General features: G+C 39.1%; 1 protein-coding gene across 2 annotated transcripts in view; it reads left to right on the top strand.

Moving 5' to 3' along the window:
* The window catches only part of def8 (differentially expressed in FDCP 8 homolog), a 168,529-nt gene that overhangs the window by 120,554 nt on the left and 26,249 nt on the right, over nt 1–21,726 (top strand). The window lies entirely within an intron of this gene.

Raw genomic sequence — 21,726 nt, 5'->3', positions numbered from 1 at the left:
TTCAGCAGCCTCAGACACCCATCACACATTGTCACCTCACTCTGACCATACCACATTAATTTGGTCACAGCACCACCTATTGGTTGAAAGTGATGAACCAGTAAATCATAATTTTTCAGCTCTTTTGCCTAAAATGATCTTAATAGATCTTTAATTGCTCACTGTTGCAGTTGGTCTGATGCTCACAGCCATGTTGGCTGGCTTATTGTGCCGTTTTTGTGCTTGGCCCCGTAATTGCTGCTTGCAGCTATATTTAGGGGCCAAGCACAGAATGTGCGTAGGCACCTACTGAAATCGTTAGATTTATTATTATTATTATTATTAGGGGCCAAGCACCGAAGGTGCGGAGGCACCTATTGCAATCGTTAGTTTTCTTCTTCTTATTATTATTCTTCCACTCTGGAAGTCTATGGCAGCCCATAGAACCGTATGCTAAAAAGTTGTGAAATTTGGCACACTGATAGAGGACAGTCTGAACTGTGTCCATAGCCAATTTGGAGTCTCTAACTCAATCCCTCTAGCGCCACCAGTTGTCCAAAGTTGCACTTCTGTTTATGCTAATAACATTTGAACCATAAGGGTTAGAAACAAAATTCTTCTTTTTCCTCTGATTCCTTGGCTCAAGACGATTTGAATGCACCCTATGACGTCATTTTCCGTCATAAAAATTTTCCCGCCATTTTGATTTTTCCGAAAAACCTACTTTTTCAAACTCCTCCTAGGCCGTTACTCCGATTATCACGAAAATTGAACCAGATCATCTTTAGACCATGATTGCAAAATGTTCTCAAAAGCTTTTTGATAGATCCATCCATTCTCGAAAAGGGCACAAATGAATTTGACGTAAAGCTCACAAAATCAGACTTGAGGCTATATCTCCAAAACGATTTATCGTATTCTGACCAAACTTCGTACATGTCATCACAAGCATGACTTGAGGCAACATGCAGTGTTTCGGCGCAGTGCCACCTACTGGTCCGGAGATACAAAAAAAGTGCCATTTTTGTTAATAACTTCTGAATGGTTTGTTCAGAAATCATAAATGCAGTCACGTCAGATTCGGGGTATCATGCCGAGTCGAATGATAACCATTATTACCATAACAGCCATTTTGGCCATTGGCCATTTTGAATTTCGTGCTAAAATGCTGTATTTTATGAACACATTAGCATATTGTCACAAAACTCGGTATGGGTCATCAGCACGATGCCCTGAGGGAGCCTGAGAAGTTTCGGGCCAGTGCCACCTAGTGGTAAAATCAAATATTCAAATTCTTATCACTTTGGGTGTGGTCAACTTATTTTCAAAAGACTCATGTCCTTAGACTCCTGAATCCCTGCTGAGTCCAATGATACCAAACCTGCTAGGTTTCGACTTATGGTTTGTCCACCATGTTGAATTTTGCAAAAAAACTGCTTTTTCGAACTCGTCCTAGACGCTTCATTTGATTTTCATGAAAATCAAATCAGGTCATCTTCAGTCCATTCTGGCAAAAAGTTATCAAAAGCTTTTTGGTAAATCAAACTATTCTCAAATAACAAATTAATTTAACGTAGAGCACCCAATTTGGACTCATGGCTGTATCTCTGCAATGCTTTATCATATTCAGACCAAACTTTCTACATATCCCAAGCAAGACCAGAGCCTACATGCTGAGTTCCGGTGCAGCGCCACCTACTGGTCTGGATATAAAAAAATTGCTATTTTTGCTTATAGCTTCAGATAGGTTTGTCCAAAAATCATGAAGCTGGTCTTCTTAGATTCGGGGCATCATGCCAAGTCGAATAATATCCAATTTTCCCATGTCTGCCATTTTGGCCATCGGCTATTTTGAATTTTGTGTTAAAATGCTGTATTTTATGAATGCATTAGCGTACCATTACGAAACTCGGTATGGGTCATCAGCACAATGCCCTGAAGGAGCCTGAGAAGTTTCGGACCAGCGCCACCTAGTGGAGAATTGTTTTTTTCTTTTCATATGCTTATAACTTTTGATCTCATTGGCTTATTTTCACGGGAGTCACATCCTTAGACTCCTGAATCCTTGCCGAGTCCAGCGATACCAAGCATGCTAGGTTTCGGCTAACGGTTTGTGCGGCGTGGTGATTTAGCGCTTAAAAAACGATTGCGAATATCTTCGAAACCGTTAGTCTGATCGAGACAAAAACACCGTAGGAAACACGGAACCTAAGCTGGTTAACTAACTGTTGTAGCTCAAATGTCAAAATTTTGACAGGAAGTGGCAACAAAATCAAAACAAATTGCCATCGAAATTGCCATTAAGTGCTATACAGTATTATGATATAAAATGTTCTATTATATGAATGCATTGGTGTACCATTACGAAACTCAGTGTTATCGGCACCATGCTTTGAAGGTTCTCAAATGGTTTCGAGACAGCGCCACCTTGTGGTCAAATGTTGTAATAACATTTTATTAAAAATACTAATTGCTTAATGTAAATGTGGCCTATTGTAATGAGACTTGTTTTATTAGGTTCCGTGGGTCATGCTGAGAACATTGATGCCAATTTTACAATAGTCAGCCAAACTTCCTGTCTGCCATTTTGATTTTCTTTAAATCTACTTTTTCTACCATCTACCATTCATCCAGTTTTCACCAAAATCGAATCGTATCATCTTCAGACCATGTCGAATTAAAGATATGGATTTCGTGTTAATAGACAAAACCGTATTCATATACCACAGCGAAGAATTAGAGTCTTGGTGCCCAAATGACTCTTGAGGCTGTATCTCTGCAATGCTTTGACATATTGACACCAAACTTTGCGATTGTCATTGTCAACTCACTCTGACCATACCGCATAAATTTGGTCACAGCGCCTATTGGTGGAAAGTGATAAACTAGTAAATCTTTATTATTGACTGTATTTGTGATTTTTCAGATCTTTTGTCTAAAATTATCTTAATAGGTCTTTAATTGCTCACTGTTGCAGTTGGTCTGATGCTCACGGCCGTGTTGGCTGGCTTGTTGTGCCGCTTTTGTGCTTGGCCCCGTAAATGCTGCTTGCAGCTTTAATTATTATTATTATTCTTCCGCTCAAGTCTATGGCAGCCCATAGAACCGTATGCTAAAAAGTTGTGAAATTTGGCACACAATTAGAGGACAGTCTGAACTGTGTCCATAGCAAATTTGGAGTCTCTAACTCAATCCCTCTAGCGCCACCAGCTGTCCAAATGTATTCGACGAAAAGCTCACCAAATCAGACTTGAGGCTATATCTCCACAACGCTTTATCGTATTCAGACCAAACTGGGTACATGTCATCATAAGCATGACCTGAGGCAACATGCAGCGTTTCGGTGCAGCGCCACCTACTGGTCCAGAGATACAAAAAATGGCTATTTTTGCTAATAACTTCTGATCGGTTTGTCCAAAAATTGGACAATGGATTCGGGGCATCATGCCGAGTCGAATGATATCCAATTTTGGCCATTTTGAATTTTGTGCTAAAATGCTGTATTTTATGAACGCATTACCTCTTGGTGGCGCTATAATTGAACAAAACATGAAATTGCCATTAACTACAATACAGTATTATGATATAAAATGCTATATTATATGAATGCATATATCAATTGATACATCAATTGATGTACCATTACGAAACTCAGGATGTGCCATCGGCACCATGCTCTGAAGGTACACAATAGATTTTGAGATAGCGTCTCCTTGTGGTCAAATTTTATAATGAATTTTTTAAAATATGCTAATAGCTTTATATAAATGTGGCCTATTGTAATGAGACTGGTCTTATTAGATTCTGGGGGTCATGCTGAGAACATTGATGCCAATTTTGCTATAGTCAGCATAAATTAATTTCCACCACTTTGATTTTCTTTAAAATAACACTTTTTCAATCTCCTCCTAGACTATTGGTCCAATTTTCACCAAAATCGAGTCGTATCATCTTCAGACCATGCCGGCAAAAACTTATGGATTTCATGTTGATAGACAAAACTGTTTTCCTATACCGCAGCGACGAATTAGAGGCAGATGCCAAAATGACTGTTGAGTCTGTATCTCTGCAATGCTTTGACATATTGTCACCTCACTCTGAACATACCACATTAATTTGGTCACAGTGTCACCTATTGGTCGAAAGTGATGAACCAGTAAATCTTTACTATTGACAGTATATATTATATATTTTTCAGCTCTTTTGCCTAAAATGATCTTAGTAGGTCTTTAATTGCTCACTGTTGCAGTTGGTCTGATGCTCACAGCCATATTGGCTGGCTTCTTGTGCTGCTTGTGCTTGGCCCCGTAATTGCTGCTTGCAGCTATATTTATTGTTGTTTTTGTTGTTACATTTAATTTATTGCCACACTTTAATATGTGAATTATATTATCAGAAAACTGAACACATTTAGCGTCGTCAGGCTTTTGTTTGTCCTTAATGGATAAAACAACGGAGCTGCGCACTCAAGTTTATGGCTGCTGTAAATTTTACCTCCCACAAAATGGCACTGTTTTCAACAATCTTGATGCTTCGAATCTTTTCCCGAAACAATCAGAGAAAAGCTTCAAAGATTTAAGAGGCTTCATTTCTCCATCCCTACTCAATAGTTTTAGGCTTTTTTGCGAATGTTTCAATCGAATTTAGCTGTTTTAGAGAGCGTTTACTGATTTTGAGCCTGTTTTTAAACATTAACTATCTGTAATGTCATTTTTCATGTGGGAAAAAAGCAACCAAACTAATCTAGCCAATCAGATTTCTTTTCACCCATATCCCTCACGCCCACCCATGCGCACACATACACATTTGACTTTACAACACACAAACGCGCACCTTTATTTATTTTCATTCTCTCTTGCTCTTTTAATGTGTCATGAGATATGTCAAATAGATTTTAATAATCAATTTAAAAATTATGTAAAAAATAAAAACAGCATCATTTAGCGCCCTCTCATGGTACGCTCAGTGCATAAAGCCATACAGCTGCAGGAGCCACTGATTGGGTCTTCTGGCCAAAAATTATAAACACATGCAAAAACAAGAGAGAACCAACGAAATATTAATAAGTTGTGTTGTAGTCAGTGTATGTTCTTCTTCCTGTGAACTTTTTGTTTTTTATGCATTTTTGTTCTTTCTTTCTTTTTTTTTTTTTTTTTTTGCATAGTTAAAAAAAACTATAGCTGCAGTTTGCATTTTTTGTTAGATAAATACCTATTTTTACGTTTCTAAATTCATAGTCTAGGGCAGGGATACTCAACAGGTGGCCCGCGGGCCGCATCCGGCCCGTGAGCATTACATTTGTGGCCCGCATCATGCTACATATAAATGATTTTTTTAATTATAATTTGCATTCAAAATTAACATGAATAATACTTTGGGGTTTTTTTTACACGTATACTAGGTAGGCGTACACTGCTCGTGACGCTCTAATCACCAGCACAGAACGCGCATAGTGTACGCGCGCAGCACAGTTTTTCTAACTGCAAAGAACAATAAATGTACAGGTGCTGGTCATATAATTAGAATATCGTGAAAAGTTAATTTTTTTATTGTAAATTATTTTAAAAAATGAAACTTTCATATATTCTAGATTCCCTACATGTAAAGTCAAACATTTCAAAAGTTTTTTTTTTTTTAAATTTGTTGATTAGAGCGTACAGCTCATGAAAGTCCAAAATCCAGTATTTCAAAATATTAGAATATTTACATTTGAGTTTCATTAAATGACCATCCCTACAGTATAAATTCCGGGTATCTTTTGTTCTTTGAAACCACACCAATGGGGAAGACTGCTGACTTGGCAATGGTCCAGGAGACAATCATTGACACCCTCCACAAAGAGAGTAAGTCACAGAAGGTCATTACTGAATGGGGTGGCTGTTTACAGAGTGTATATCAAAGCATATTAAATGCAAAGTTGACTGGAAGGAAGAAATTGGGTAGGCAAAGGTGCACAAGAAACAGGGATGACCGCAAGCTTGAGAATACTGTCAAGTAAAGCCAATTCAAACACTTGGGAGAGCTTCACAATGAGTAGAATGAAGCCGGAGTCAGCGCATCAAGAGTCACCACACTCAGACATATTCAGGAAAAGGACTACCAAGCCACTTCTGAACCAGAGACAACGTCAGAAGCATCTTACCTGGGCTAAGGAGAAAAAGAACTGGACAGTGAACAGTGGTCGAAAGTCCTCTTTTCAGATAAAAGTAAATTTTGCATTTCATGTTGAAATCATGGTCCCAGAGTCTGAAGGAAGACTGGAGAGGCACAGAATCCAAGCTGCTTGAAGTCTAGTGTGAAGTTTCTGAAGTCAATAATGATTTGGGGGGGCCGTGACGTCTGCTGGTGTTGGTCCATTGTGTTTTATCAAGTGCAAAGTCAATGCAGCCATCTTCCAGGAGATTTTGGAGCACTTTATGCTTCCATCTGCTGTTAAGCTTTATGGAGATGCTGATTTCCTTTTCCAGCAGGACTTTAGCACCTGCCCACAGTGCAAAAAACATCTTCCAAGTGGTTTGCTGAGCATGATATTACTGTGCTTTATTGGCCAGCCAACATGCCTGACCTGAATCTATGGGATATTTTCAAGAGAAAGATGAGAAACAGTCCATCCAACAATATACAGATGATCTGAAGGCTCAATAGTGCCTCAGCAGTGCCACAGGCTGATCACTTCCATGCCACACTTCACTGATGCAGTAATTTGTGCTAGGAGCAAGTCATTTGCTGTAATATATCCTGCCGATCAAGTATTGAGTGCACAAAAGAACATACTTTAAAGAACTTGAACTTTTCTGTTTTGCAAATCCATTTTTTGATTGATCTTAGGAAATATTCTAATATTTTGAAATACTGGATTTTGGACTTTCATGAGCTGTACGCTCTAATCATCAAAATTAAAAAAAAAAACTTTTGAAATGTTTTACTTTACATGTAGGGAATCTAGAATATATGAAAGTTTCATTTTTAAAAATAATTTATAATAAAAAAATGAACTTTTTGATGATATTCTAATTATATGACCAGCACCTGTATACTGAAGGCACTTTGCACGTGCACATTGAATCGTTTTTGCACTAATTTAGTTTGTCCACAAGGTGTCAGCACTGAATCGGGCTGTTGTTTCAGTCTGAAAAGAAACGGAGAAGACAGCACAAGAGTAACAACAAACACAACAGCCGACCGTGTTGAAGAGTGCTCGTGTGAGGGGATTAAAAGATACCAGAAACTATTTTAAATGAATACAAAGACATTTTATTGTAACTATTTGAGCGAAAAAGACTAGACAAGCATGAATCTCTCTAGTGCGCATGTGTCGCTCACTTGTGTTCGCAAACGCTATCAAAGGCTCGAGACTGTGCGCAAGTAAAAAACGAAGTAACCTCATTTTTCTATCATGTAATGCAGTTGCCGATGGTCCTCTTAGCAGCATGAAAAACAAAACTTTTATTCTTAATGTCAATGTGTGAAAGCAAGCAGAGAGCGCTCCCATTACAGATCTGTTGTCACATCATGGAGCTCACGGAGAATATCTTATTTATCATGTTTACAACGTTGGTTTTAATTAGAGAATTCATGAGACTTTGATTGAACAAAAAAAAAAAAAAGATTTTTGGATTCTGACCAAATTAAAAGGTAAGTAATAATAATAATAATATTAATAATAATAATAAAACCTTTGAGCGTCCCTGAGTATAAATAGGCGCTATAAAAAGTGTTAAAAAGGTGCAATGGAGTATAAAAAGACTATAAATAAGTGCAATGTTTTTGTCTTACTGACAAACCATCTCATCAGCCAGTGAACAACAGCCAGACCTGAAATTACTTGTGAGAACAATGCAGACATTTCACTATAAATAAGGAATTCTTTTCATCAGTTCTTGTTTTTCTTTATGCAATTGTGCATTAAGAATACAGCAAGACAAGCTATTAATCCTTTTTTTAAATGCCATTTTTCATGTTCAGTGACACTTTAAATAGGACAACCATTAAAGTACTAGTAAGACTTAGCTTTAGATAATAAACTGCACTTATCGTCTTAAGTAGGCCTAAATAAAAGTCTTACGATCCAAGTTATAATTTGTGGCCCTTTGCATTTAATGTGGTTAAAATGCGGCCCTCTTGGCCTCCGAACTTGAGTACCCCTGGTCTAGGGGGTAAAATAGAAACAAGCAATAAAAATTGTTTATGGGCTGTCTCCAGACCAGAGTCACCACACTACACCTTTTTTGTTGTTTAAAAATGATAGCCATAAAGTGATCTTTTACAACCCAAATTCTGGAAAAGTTGGGATGTTTTTTAAATTTGAATAAAATGAAAACTAAAAGACTTTTACATCACATGAGCCAATATTTTATTCACAACAGAACATAGATAACATAACAAATGTTTAAACAGAGAAATTTTACAATTTTATGCACAAAATGAGCTCATTTCAAATTTGATGCCTGCTACAGTTCTCAAAATAGTTGGTGTTACCATGGTGTAATTTTCAAAACAGTTTGAAGACATCTGGGCATCGAGGTTATGAGTTTCTGGAGATTTGGTGTTGGAATTTGGTCCCATTCTTGCCTGATATAGGTTTCCAGCTGCTGAAGAGTTCGTGGTCGTTTTTCGTTTAATGATGCGCCAAATGTTCTCTATAGGTGAAAGATCTGGACTGCAGGCAGACCAATTCAGCACCCGGACTCCTCTATGACGAAGCCATGCTGTTGTAATAGCTGCAGAATGTGGTTGTGCATTGTCCTGCTGAAATACACAAGGCCTTCCCTGAAATAGACATCATCTGGAGGGGAGCATATGTTGCTCTAAAACCTTTATATACCTTTCAGCATTCATAGTGCCTTCCAAAACATGCAAGCTGCCCATAACGTATGCACTTATGCACCCCCATACCATCAGAGATGCTGGCTTTTGAACTGAAGGCTAATAATACACTGGAAGGTCTTCCTCCTCTTTAGCCTGGAGGACACAATGTCCGTGATGTCAAATTTGGACTCGCCTGACCATAGTACACTTTTCCACTTTGAAACAGTCCATGTTCACATATGGCTTCCTTTTTGCATGATAGAGCTTTAGTTGGCATCTGCAGATGGCACGACGGATTGTGTTTACCGACAGTGGTTTCTGGAAGTATTCCTGGGCCCATTTAGTAATGTCATTGACACAATCATGCCGACGAGTGATGCAGTGTCGTCTGAGGGCCCGAAGACCATGGGCATCCAATAAAGGTCTTCGGCCTTGTCCCTTACGCACAGAGATTTCTCCAGTTTCTCTGAATCTTTTGATGATGTTATTCACTGTAGATGATGAGATTTTATATTGAGAATATGGTTACACTTTACAATAAGGTTGTATTAGTTAACATTAGTTAATGCGTTAGTTAACATTAACTAACCATGAACAACACCTCTGTTCAGCATTAGTTAATGTTTGTTAACATTTACTCACGCATGTATTAATGCATCTATTCACGTTAACAGCGCAATTAGTTAACATTAGTTAATCCATTAGTTAACGTTAACCATGAACAACACCTCTGTTCAGCATTAGTTAATCTTTGTTAACGTTAACTCACGCATATATTAATGCATCTGTTCCTGTGAACAGCGCAATTAGTTAATGCATTAGTTATTCTTTGTTAACATTAACTCACGCATATATTAATGCATCTATTCACGTTACCAGCGCAAGTAGTTAACATTAGTTAATGCATTAGATAACATGACCTAATCATGAACAATGCCTCTAAATAGCTTCAATGTTTTAAGGTTAACTTACTGTACTTACATTAATTTATGTAGCAGTTGACACATTTCTAACTCACCACTCACACTAAAGGTAAAAATGCCATTGTGTACCTTATCAGCATTATTTATTTACAAGGCATAGATTTGGGCTGTAAACATAATTCTGAAGTGGAAACCATCTAAACATTAACAGATATGTTGTTCATGTTGATATGCACTTTACTATCATTATTTAAATTCAACAAAGCATTCATTAATGGAATTTGTGAACCTTATTGTAAAGTGTACACTATTTCAACATTAACTGATGTGTTACTAACATTTGTTGACCCTTTATTAACATGACTTACCATTAACAAAGCATTTATTAATGGAATTTGTGAACCTTATTGTGAAGTGTACACTATTCCAACATTAACTGATGTGTTACTAACATTTGTAGACCCTTTAGTAATGACTTACCATTAACAAAGCGTAAACTAAAACGTAAAAATACTTACTATATTTTTACGAATATTTACGAATCTTTCATGTCATAATGATAAAGATGTATGTATAATTTTATAATAACAGACAAACAAGCGTAATCACTATAATTTATTTTTTGCGAAAATGTCAAAAGTGGTACCAAAAGTAGTTCAAATGATGAGTTCCAGTCGCATTCCTCTCTGGCGGTAATAGTTTTTATAGGGTTCAGAGCAGAATTTAAGCTATTAATCCATGAAAATATGAATCCGACTTCTCTCCGTGAAGGCGCACACTCATTTCAAATGTCAATCCACTGAAACACGGCATGTCGCAATCTGTGACGAAGCAGGTGAGATCCAATGAGCGTTTGATATCAGTGCCGTAAACCATGCCGTAAAGGGCGCAACTTTCAAATTTGAATCATAACGAACGCGGACTTTGACTATGAATGTCGCTGCTGAGAATGAAGATGAAGATCGCCGGAAAAAGCGCAGAATTTGGATCTGTTCCTCACAAACATATGGATTATAAAGATTTGGAGTACAGCGAACAAATAAAGATGATGTGATTTGGGAATTTATGTTGTGCTTTGTTGTATCTTATGCATTGTAAGTCGCTGCATAGGAGAAAACGCCTTCTGTGTTGCACAGCAAACAAACTAAATATTACAAAATGGTTAAACAATTACAGACATTTTTTTTTCATTTAAATGCTTTGTTAATGGTAAATCATATTAATAAAGGGTCTACAAATGTTAATAACACATCAGTTAATGTTGAAATAGTGTACACTTTACAATAAGGTTCACAAATTCCATTAATGAATGCTTTGTTGAATGTAAGTAATGATAGTAAAGTGAATATAAACATGAACAACATATCTGTTCATGTTCAGATGGCTTCTACTTCAGAATTATGTTTAGGCCTACAGCCCAAATCAATGCCTTGTAATTAAATAATGCTGATAAGGTACACAATGGCATTTTTACCTTTAGGGTAAGATGGCTAGTTAGAAATGTTCACCCTTAGTGTGTCAACTGTTACATAAACTAATGTAAATATGTACAGTAAGTTAACCTTAAAACATTAAGGCTGTTTACAGGCATTGTTTGTGATTATTTCATATTATAGTGCATTAACTAATGTTAACTAATTGTGCAGTTAACACGAATACATGCATTAATATATGTGTGAGTTAACGTTAACAAACATTAACTAATGCTCAACAGAGGTGTTGTTCATGATTAGTTAATGTTAACTAATGCATTAACTAATGTTAACTACTTGCACTGTTAACGTTAATAGATGCATTAATACATGCGTGAGTTAATATTAACAAACATTACCTAATGCTGAACAGAGGTGTTGTTCATAATTAGTTAATGTTAACCCTCTGGGGTCTGAGGATTTTCGGGGCCCTGGAGAAGTTTTGACATGCCCTGACATTTGTGCTTTTTTCAGTTGTTCATAAACATATTAATGGAAAGGTGTCATTACACTGTATTCAGCACAAACTAGGCTACAATAATATGTGAGGGACATGTATGTACATGTTTGTGTTTTTTAAAGGAATAACGTTTATGCGTGGTTATTGAAAAAACAAAAAACTTAAGTCACTGAAATAAAGCAAAAAAATATATATTAAATCTGTGTTCACAAGACTTCTGGGTATTGGAGGTTGTAGACTAGAGTCTTTGCTTCAAAATGATGTAAAAATTATCCTGCCTACTCGTTCATATAAAACAATATATTGATTTAGTTTTTGTAAGACACTTTTTGTCAAGAAACACAGTATGCGTGGAGGCATGAATCATCATGAATAATGAGGTAATTCACACCTGAGAAGACAAAATAATCGCATAAAGACCTCTAATGACCTGCATAATAATGAGGCCTTTCAGTCAGGTAGGCTGTGAAAAAACCCTCTGTGATCATGTCTCAAGCTCATCATGATGTATATCAAACATACAGAAAAAACAGCAATACTGTGAAATATTATTACAATTTAAAATAATGGTATTCTATTATATACTTTAAAATATAATGTATTTCTGTGATGCAAAGCGTCTGAACATTCATGTTACCTCTATGGCATTTCATATAGCCTTTTAGCTTAAAAGCATGCACATTTGGAGAAATATTGATGGATTCTCATATGTTTATGTCAATTTTCTATACAGAGGAGTAATATTTATTCAATATATTTATTTTCATCACTATGAGCGCTGGATACTGTGTTTTCAATTCATACTTGCAGCCGGAGGGCGCTCTGTGCACATTTAATCCATAAATGACTCAGTGAAGAACAGGCATACCATGTAACATTCCAGGAACTAACAGAGGCTTCCAGAGATTGCTAACCATGGCTATAACATGCAGATAAACACTTTTGAAGATAATAAATACACGATAGCCGACAATGTATACATGTATTGCCTCAGAATTTGTGTCTGAATAGCGCTCGCTCCGTGGGTGTGGCCGAATTAGTGGATAATGAGCTGACTCACGGACGTCTGACATTTGTCTCTTTTCATTCAGATTACATAAACAGAATTTTTTTGTTTTCGATTTGACTTACACGATTTAAAACCTGACATTTCAAAGTTTCTTTAGACATAAGTCTCATTTTTTAGTGTCATTAGTATTCACTAAGTTACTGTTCATTTTCTGAGAACTATCACATTGGACTTCGTTCAGAGGGAGACGAAAGATCACGCATCATGTTAGTTTTCTTTATTTTGAAAAAAGCATACCATTTTGTTTTTACTCTGAGTGTACACAAATAAAAGAAGATATTTCACAGATTAAAATGGTGTATAACTCTTAATTGTATGTACAAAATTGACGGAGTATTTTGAGTCTCTTTCATACTGATAAGAAAAAAGCAAGGTGGTATCACCGGCGCGACCGGCCAACCCCTGAGTGTTAACCAATAAATAGCTCAGTGGTTACATGCAGTGTAGGTATTACAAATCTGTCTTGGCTTATGATAGCAATAATGCAGGTACATCTCTACAGTGATGGATTTCGGGTTTGGGTCAGGTTCGGGCTTAAACTTTAACAGTACTGGTCGGGGTAAGGTCAAACGATCTCGGGTACGGGCCAGGTTCAGGCTTAAGTTTAAAGCCCCTGCAGACCTCTAGTGTATTCTCTGAGTATTGATTGAAGTATCTTGTTTAGTAATTCTGCATCATGCATCTTATTGGAGGAAGCCATTTCCATCTCAAGGCCATAACCTACCACCAGGTCCTTCTTGGAGTCGTGGGGGCAGTCCACTCTCAAGCCAGTAAAAGAGCGCTGGCTCAATAATTTCACTTGCTCCTGCCCTTGAACAAGCTCAGAGTCACCTGTTTGATGATCTGGTCACACTGATACCTTCCCGCCCCATTGTCTACATCCTCTCCGCTGGCTCTGTCCAGTCACGGTCATTAACCTGCTCCGATTGTGTCTCGCAGTTCCTTGGCTCTGCCCTTGCTGCTGACTCCCGTCAGCTCTTCAGCTTCACTTTGGGCCACTTCACCACCAACTAGGCTCTGTGATGCAGGTTCCCTGGCTGCACCTCAGGTCTCCAGGCCCATGTTTTCACCTCGGCCTGTCAGCCCTTCGGCGCCACCTTGGATCTGTGCTCCCTCAGCTGTGCAGTGGTCCACCATCACTAAGGCTCCACTGGGCTCCCTCATTACTCTGACTCCACCTTGGTCTCTCATCAACCTGCGTCATGTATCTTATTGAGACCACACTCTACGTGACAGATTGGTCTTAAATTGGTTTCGATCATATCTAATGAATAGAAGGTTCTCTGTTAGATTGGGCGATTTTTCTTTGTCTTACCTCTGAAATCCAATAATCATACTACCTTGAAATCTCCTTTTGCTTGTCTGGAGAAAGTGAAAATATGGTTCTCTAATTTTTTATTTTTGAATTAATCAAAGAATGAGGTCATAGTTTTTGGCCCAAATGAAAACTACAGGGACAGTAGTATTGACCTCGACTACCTTGCTCCTTTCACTTTCACATCCTGTATTAAGAATCTAGGTGTGAAGCCTAAAATTTGACAAACAAATAAATGTGGTGATAGGTGCTTGTTGTTTTTTTTTAATTTTTTTTATTACGTCTTCTCCCTAAGGTTAAAACTTTTCTTTCTGAGAAAACCTTGGAGGTTGCTATCCATGATTTTATTACTTCCTGCTTGTACTACTGCAGTTCTCTTTATTGTGGTATGTCCAAGTCATTAGTAGCACGTCTCCAATTAGTGCAAAATCCTGCAGCAATATTCCTTAAAGGGTGGCGCACGTTTGATCATGTCACTTCTGTTTTAAGATCGCTACATTGGTTGCCTGTGCATTTTAGAATTTAGTTCAAAATTCTTTGTTTTTAAATCTCTAAATAATTTGGAGCCAGGAAATTTGTCCAAGCTACTCAATCTGAGTGATTTTAGTGTTCTCTTTCATAGGTCCACTCGACGCTGCATAGCTATGACGCAATGGGAACACCCTCTGGGTGTGCCGATTGTCTGAAGCCCGTATAGAATCACGTCAATTCATTGACTGATGGCGCAGGCGCCGCCCCGACACTCTTACATCGCCATCCTATACTGACGAACGCGCCATCTGCTCCTCAGATTTCTCTGCCTTCACGAAGCGGCCATTTTAGCCCTTCTGCTACGGTTTATCTGACCCGAATTTTGGATTATTATTCGAGTGTTTCTTCATCTGCACTTCAGCAACTGCGATAGTGGAACTCAGTTCTCCTTGTGGTGAAGTGCCGTGGAGTTTCGTCGTTGTATACCGCCGTGTTCTCACTTCATTGCAAGCGACGACCCACACAGTAAGTGTTTTAAATGTTTGGGTTTTTCGCACAAAATTTTTTTTTCGCTGTTCATGGCGCTTCTGCTTGTAAATTCTGTGAAAATCTCCTTCTCAAAACTCTCTAGTTCTAGACTCGCGGTTTTTGAGAAGGAGTCATCCGTTTTTCTCCGTCGCGCTCCCGAAGCCGCTGAGGCCTCACGTGAATTCGCGACCAGGGGTTTGGATGTAGAGCTCGAGAACATGGAGAGTGAGCAGATGGGAATTCTGCCCGGATTTCCAGTCTTGTTACATGTTTGGCCCGCTTCAGGCTAGGCCATCATGTCTCTGTAAGCACCTGTCGCAGGCTCCTGGGCCTCATGGCTGCAGCATCCCCTGTGCTGCCCCTAGGATTGCTGCACATGAGACCGTTTCTTTGGTGGATGAAGCTCTTCGAGGGCAGGCCAGCGTGTGGAGTGTGGACAGGAGAGTTCCTCTCTTGGCACAAGAGCTCAGGGCTGTATCCCTGGCCCTGCTGCACTTTCTCTCCTTTCTCAGGGGACGCCACGTCATTGTCAGGACAGACAACATGGCGGTGGTATCTCATATAAATCGTCAAGGGGGCTCACTATCAGAACTATCCTGAACAGGCATGCGCGTTGTCTCCTACTTTGGGCTCAGAACAAACTTCTCTCCCTGAGAGTGGTTCATGTACCCGGGACCCTGAACCTCATGGCAGATTTTCTGTCGAGGCAGAAACTCAGATCGGGAGAATGGATGCTAAACCCTCAAACAGTAGCCCAGATTTGGGAAGTGTTTGGCAGAGCGGAGTCATCTCAATGCCCGCTTTGGTTCTCCCTGAGCCCCCCAGCGCCTCTGGGCATAGATGCGTTCGCTCACCCATGGCCGAGACTGAAACTCTATGCGTTCCCGCCTGTCAAGCTGATCCCAGTTCTGTGCAGGGTGAGGGAGAGCAGGGTCTGTCTCCTGCTTGTAGCCCCATTCTGGCCATCCCAGACATGGCTCTCGGAGCTGATTCTTCTTCTGGACTCCCCTCCATGGGAGATCCCGATCAGACAAGACCTGCTGTCTCAGCTTCAGTGCAAGATATGGCATCCTCGTCCCGAGATTTGGAAGCTGTGGGTATGGCCCATCAAAGGCCACCAGCTTTAATCTCTAGTCTTCCTGCCGACGTCCAGGAGACCATCGCGAGTGCTGCTCAAAGGGAGTCAGATGAAATTCCCCTGGGCAAACATAGGTTGGTCTCGGCGTTTATGCATGAGGTTCGGCGCCTGAAGCCAGCATGCCCCCCTGGGATTCCCTCTTGGGATCTGTTAGTCGTCCTGGAGGGCTTAATGGAGGTTCCTTTTGAGCCCTTGGAGTCAGCTCCTGAGCGGATTCTGACTCTTAAGGTTGCTCTTTTGTTGGCTCTAACTTCTTTAAAGCGAGTGGGGGATTTGCAAGCTCTCTCTGTTAGCGAGGCATGTATGGACTTCGCCCCTGATCTAGTTAAGGTAACCTTAAGACCCAGACCAGGATATGTGCCCAAGGTCTTGTCTACACCATTTCGCTCTCAAGTTATCACCCTTCACTCATTCCATCCTCCTCCTTTCGCCTCTGATGAGGATGAAAAACTTCACTTGCTCTGCCCTGTCTTAGCTCTGAAGTCTTACGTAGATCGATTAGCTTTTGGTATGTTTTGGTGCTGGCCGCCGCGGGCTTGCCGCATCAAAGCAGATAATTTCTCACTGGTTTACGGAGGCTATTTCGCTGGCATATGTGGTGCGTGGTCTGTCTTCACCTCTCAGCGTTCGGGCACATTCCACCAGAAGTGTGGCTTCCTCTCAAGCTCTTTTCAGAGGGGTCCTCCTGGAGGACATTTGTGTAGCGGCAGGATGGTCCTCCCCGCACACGTTTGTTAAATTTTATAGTTTGGATCTCGATATGGCTCCGGGTTCCCAGGTTCTGTTTGAACAGGCCATGGTTGCTATCTGGTTTCTCATTGTGCCAGATACGGCAGCGCTTTAGCTTGGCGTGTTTGGTATATCGTTCCCATTGCATCATAGCTACGCAGCGTCGAGTGAACCTATGAAAGAGAATGTCTTGGGTTACTAGTGTAACCTATGTTCTCTGAATAGGGAACGAGAAGCTGCGTCCGCTGCCAAGCTCCTCGCGCTGCTGACAAGTGGCCTTTTTCGGCAGAGAAATCTGAGGAGCTGCTGGCGCGTTTGTCAGTATAGGATGGCGACGTAAGAGCGTCGGGGCTGCGCCGGCGCCATCAGCTAATGAATTGGCGTGATTCTATACGGGCTTCAGACAATCGGCACACCCAGAGGACGTTCCCATTGCGTCATAGCTACGCAGCGTCTCGTTCCCTATTCAGAAAACATAGGTTACGCCAGTAACCCGAGACGTTCTCTTTCATAGGTTCACTCGACGCTGCGTAGCTATGATGCAATGGGAACGATATAGCTAACACGCCAAGATAAAGTGTTGCCGTATCTGGCACAATGAGAAACCAGATAGCAACCATAGCCAGTTCAAACAGACAGAACCTGGGAACCCAGAGCCCCGGGTTCACATCCCATTTTAGAGCTCCCACTGATCTCCAGGCTGCAGCTATATCCTTCTTGATTTTTCATTCACTTAAAAGTGACTGTGAGTGCACTGTTTATTCAGTCAATCAAGGTTTTAAAGGGGACCTATTATGCCCCTTTTTTAGAAGATAAGTAAAATAAGTAAAATAAGTCTCTGGTGTGTATGTGAAGTTTTAGTTCAAAATACCCCACAGAAATGTTTTTTATAGCATTTTAAAATTGCCACTTTTGGGGGGGTGAGCAAAAACGTACTGTTTTTGTGTGTCCCTTTAAATGCAAATGAGCTTCTGCTCCCCGCCTCCTTTCAAAAAGGCCAGAGCTTCAAGAGCTAACAAAACGGCACTAAAAATCTGAATCTGTCAGTAGCGGTGTTCAGCCATATATGTTCGAACCAGAGTCCGACAGTGATGGAGAGACTCAAGAAGAAGTGACACATGTAGAATGCAACAGAATGTTTCTGAATGGTTAATTGATGAATTTATGTAGTTGATATGGAGTTAACTATCTTGAAGTCATCGATTAGCATGTTCCATCATGAAAATCTGTAAATCGCTGTACAAGTGCTCGTGTGGGAATTGTTGTGATGCCTACAGAGCTATAGAATATATGCTGCATGTAGATAGTCTGGTAAAGTTTAGTTTAATTATAGTTATAACTTATGTTGTCATCTTGGTTTTATCCACTATTAGTACAAGCCTGTTGTAGCTTCCCTTCAAAAACAAAACTAATCCACTGCATCTTCAGTGGCTCAGATGTCAGGAGTACAGGAAGACTGTTATGTTCACTCTTATATCCAACAACAAAACACCTCAATCGCTTATGAGACATTATTGTTGCTACAGCTGCTCTGGCATCGAGACAATGGCAGAATGTGTACAGCTCATTCAGGATGGAAACAATGCTAATATGGCAGAGAACGTCAGCATTCATGGGCGGGGCCTGTACAAAGTGATGTCACTTTGCACAGAAAATGAAAATGACTTGTTTTATGAGACTGTTAAGGTTTTATGGGGATTAAAAAGGAATTGGTGGATTTTTATCATTTTATGTTGGCATTGTGTACACACACTGCTGACACATTTATGTTCAAACACTATGTAAAAGTGAAAAAAGTGACGCTTCATGTCACAGAGATCAATGCATTGAACAGCACTGACACCAGTCAAGTGAAATCCCCTTAAACGTTGAAAGGATGCTACGACAAAGATATCACTTTCATCAGTGGACATGTCAAACTGATTTATTTTCACGAATTTATGCCTTGACCTACAGAATGACAGCTATATAACAAATGAAGGTAATCGCACACATTTCTTTGATTTCTATGATTTCTTTCTTAAAATGTCTGTAAATTTTAACTTTCAAATTTTAACTGGTTTCCTAACAATCATGTTTTCTTTTTTCTCTTTTTAGTTTAACAGAACTTGTAAGTGTGACCAGGTCTCTTCAATTAAAGGGGGCTATGTTAAAGGGGGCATTTAAAGAATGCTATTTCATGCATTCTGACTTATTTACACTGTTGAAGAGTTGGATTCTCATGCTAAACATGGCCAAAGTTTCAAAACACGAGTTGGACGTATGACAGAGTATTTCTGTGCCAAATGACTACTTCCGGTATCTGTACAGGTTTCGGGGAGTTTTTTCTAGTATGGCCCTTTATCACGTATCACGGAATTCCTTGTATAGGCATTTTTTTTTTTCCTGATAAGCGTGCACACACACATCACCCAGAACAAGAGCAAGAGCCCCCATCAACGCATTTCGTTCGGGATACGGAAGCCGAAAGATTTTTCAGTAATGGCTGTGTCCCAATTCAGGGGCTGCACCCTTTGAAGGCTGCATACATCTCCTGTCTCATTTAAGAAAAATAACCGTTAGATTGCAACGTAAGAAAGAATTTACAGTATTTTACACGTCACAATGAATATCAGTCAATTTTATTACGGTTACTTTTCTTAAATATGACATCCTTGATGAAGTATTCAAATGCGATCTCCGAAGGACGCAGCCTCCGAAATGAGACGCAGCTCCTGTCAACAAAGGAGTGTGTTTTCAGTTGTGAGAGAAAGATTACCTTTTTCAGCTTCCCAAAGAGCAGCGTTAAGGGAACAGTGGATGAAGTTTGTTTTTCCGGGGCAGGAACGGATTTGTGCATGTATGTTTGTTTGTTCCCGGGATTTCGGTGATGAATACTTTTTAAACAAGTCCCAACAAAAACATACCCGGTAACAAAAACAAACAAACAAACAAACAAGCATTAAAGCTATCTCATGACTTTATATAATTTCTCCTTTTAACATTGTAAGATCTCACATACTGTCAATTTTTGCTAATTTTGGCCTTCATAAACAATATTTTTACATAAACAAATGGAAGAAACAGACTCTAAACTCAATGGTGTATTTCAGATGCTGTCACATCCCACAACCTCATCATCTGCAGAGAGAAACTGCCACTCAATTACACCAAAATGATGGACTTAAAGGATTATTTCACTTTCAAATGAAAATTACCCCAAGCTTTATTTACCTTCAAGCCATCCTAGATCTATGTGACTTTCTTCTTTCTGATGAACACAATCTGAGAAATATTAATAAATATCCTGACACACCTGAGCTTTATAATGGCAGTGAACGGGACCAACGAGTATCCATCCATCCATCATCCATCAACATGGCTCCTGGGGGTTAATAAAGGCCTCCTGAAGCAAAGTGATGTGTTTGTGTAAAAAAAAAAATCATATTTAACAAATTATGAAGTAAAATATCTAGCTTCTGCCAGACTGCCTTCCGTTTTCAAGTTACAAAGAAAGTGTAAACTGACATCGCGTCAGTTACACTTTTTCCGTAAGCTGAACAGGGAAGGTGTAGGATGTAGCGTTAGCATTTTGAATTGCAAGAGTTTTACACTTTGTTCGTACATTGAATACAAAAGGCGGTCTGGCGGAAGCTAGATATTTTACTTTATAACTTGTTAAATATGGATATTTTTTTTACACAAACGCATCACTTCGCTACAGAAGGCCTTTATTAACCCCACGGAGCTGTGTGGAGTACAGGTTTATGATGGTCCCATTCTCTGCCATTATAAAGCTTGGATGTGTCAGGATATTTATTAATATTTCTCCAATTGTGTTCATCAGAAAGAAGAAAGTCATATACACCTAGGATGGCTTGAGGGTGAGTAAAACCTGGGCTAATTTTCATTTGAAAGTGAACTAATCCTTTAAAGACATAATTGAGGATTGTGAAGATATTTCACTGGAACTAGGTCTTCATTAGGCATACATCTATTTTGTGTTTCTAATATGTTTTACTTCCTTATGTATTTATTCATGTTCAATGTCAATTGTCATTTATTAATGTATTCAGTTAATAACTGTTGTTAGAGCACTGTCACACATTTTTTGCTACAATTTCACGTCAATATAAAATAAAAGTACATAATTGACACAACATGCTGTTTTTTATGTAAACCCTATTACAGGCTACAAGATATTATAAGACCAGGCCGATAACAAAAAATAAAAAATAAAAATAAAAAAGATAAATAAATAATATTTTAAAAATAATATTAATGATACTAATATAAATAATATAATGATACTAATTTACTAATATTAATGAAAAAAGGGTTCTATTTAGCACCAAAAAGGGTTCTGCTATTGTTACAAACCAAAGAACCCTAATTTGGTACTGTTTAGAACCATTTTTCTTTAGAATGTACTACTCTACCCAATAATACTCTAATACACAAATATCTTAATTGAAGCAGCCCAAGCTATCATTGCTATTTCTAAAGTGAAAGTTTAAAATTAGTAATGGAGGCTTTGGCGCAAGCAATTTACAGTGTGTTTTTCTTTCTTCATTTTGCTTTGCACTGCTCTCATTTTGCACTGTTTAATTGCACTCAGCAAAGATATTTGTCATGCCGGCCCCTTAAAACTGAAACCACACACACTTAGTCGATCTCTTTATCTCATAATACTTTTAATCATTTCAATAATACACTATTACACTAAGCAACCCAAGCCGTCGTTGCTAGTTTTAAAGTGGCGTTTCCGTATTAGTAATGGAGACTTGGGCTCAGTTGTTAAACTGTAAACTTGAGATTTGGATCTGTGGCGGAAAAAAGTAGTTCCGCACACAAG

Source organism: Ctenopharyngodon idella, chromosome 18 (genome assembly GCF_019924925.1).
Source record: "Ctenopharyngodon idella isolate HZGC_01 chromosome 18, HZGC01, whole genome shotgun sequence".
Classification (NCBI taxonomy): domain Eukaryota; kingdom Metazoa; phylum Chordata; class Actinopteri; order Cypriniformes; family Xenocyprididae; genus Ctenopharyngodon; species Ctenopharyngodon idella.
This window is presented reverse-complemented; position numbering and strand designations above follow the sequence as displayed.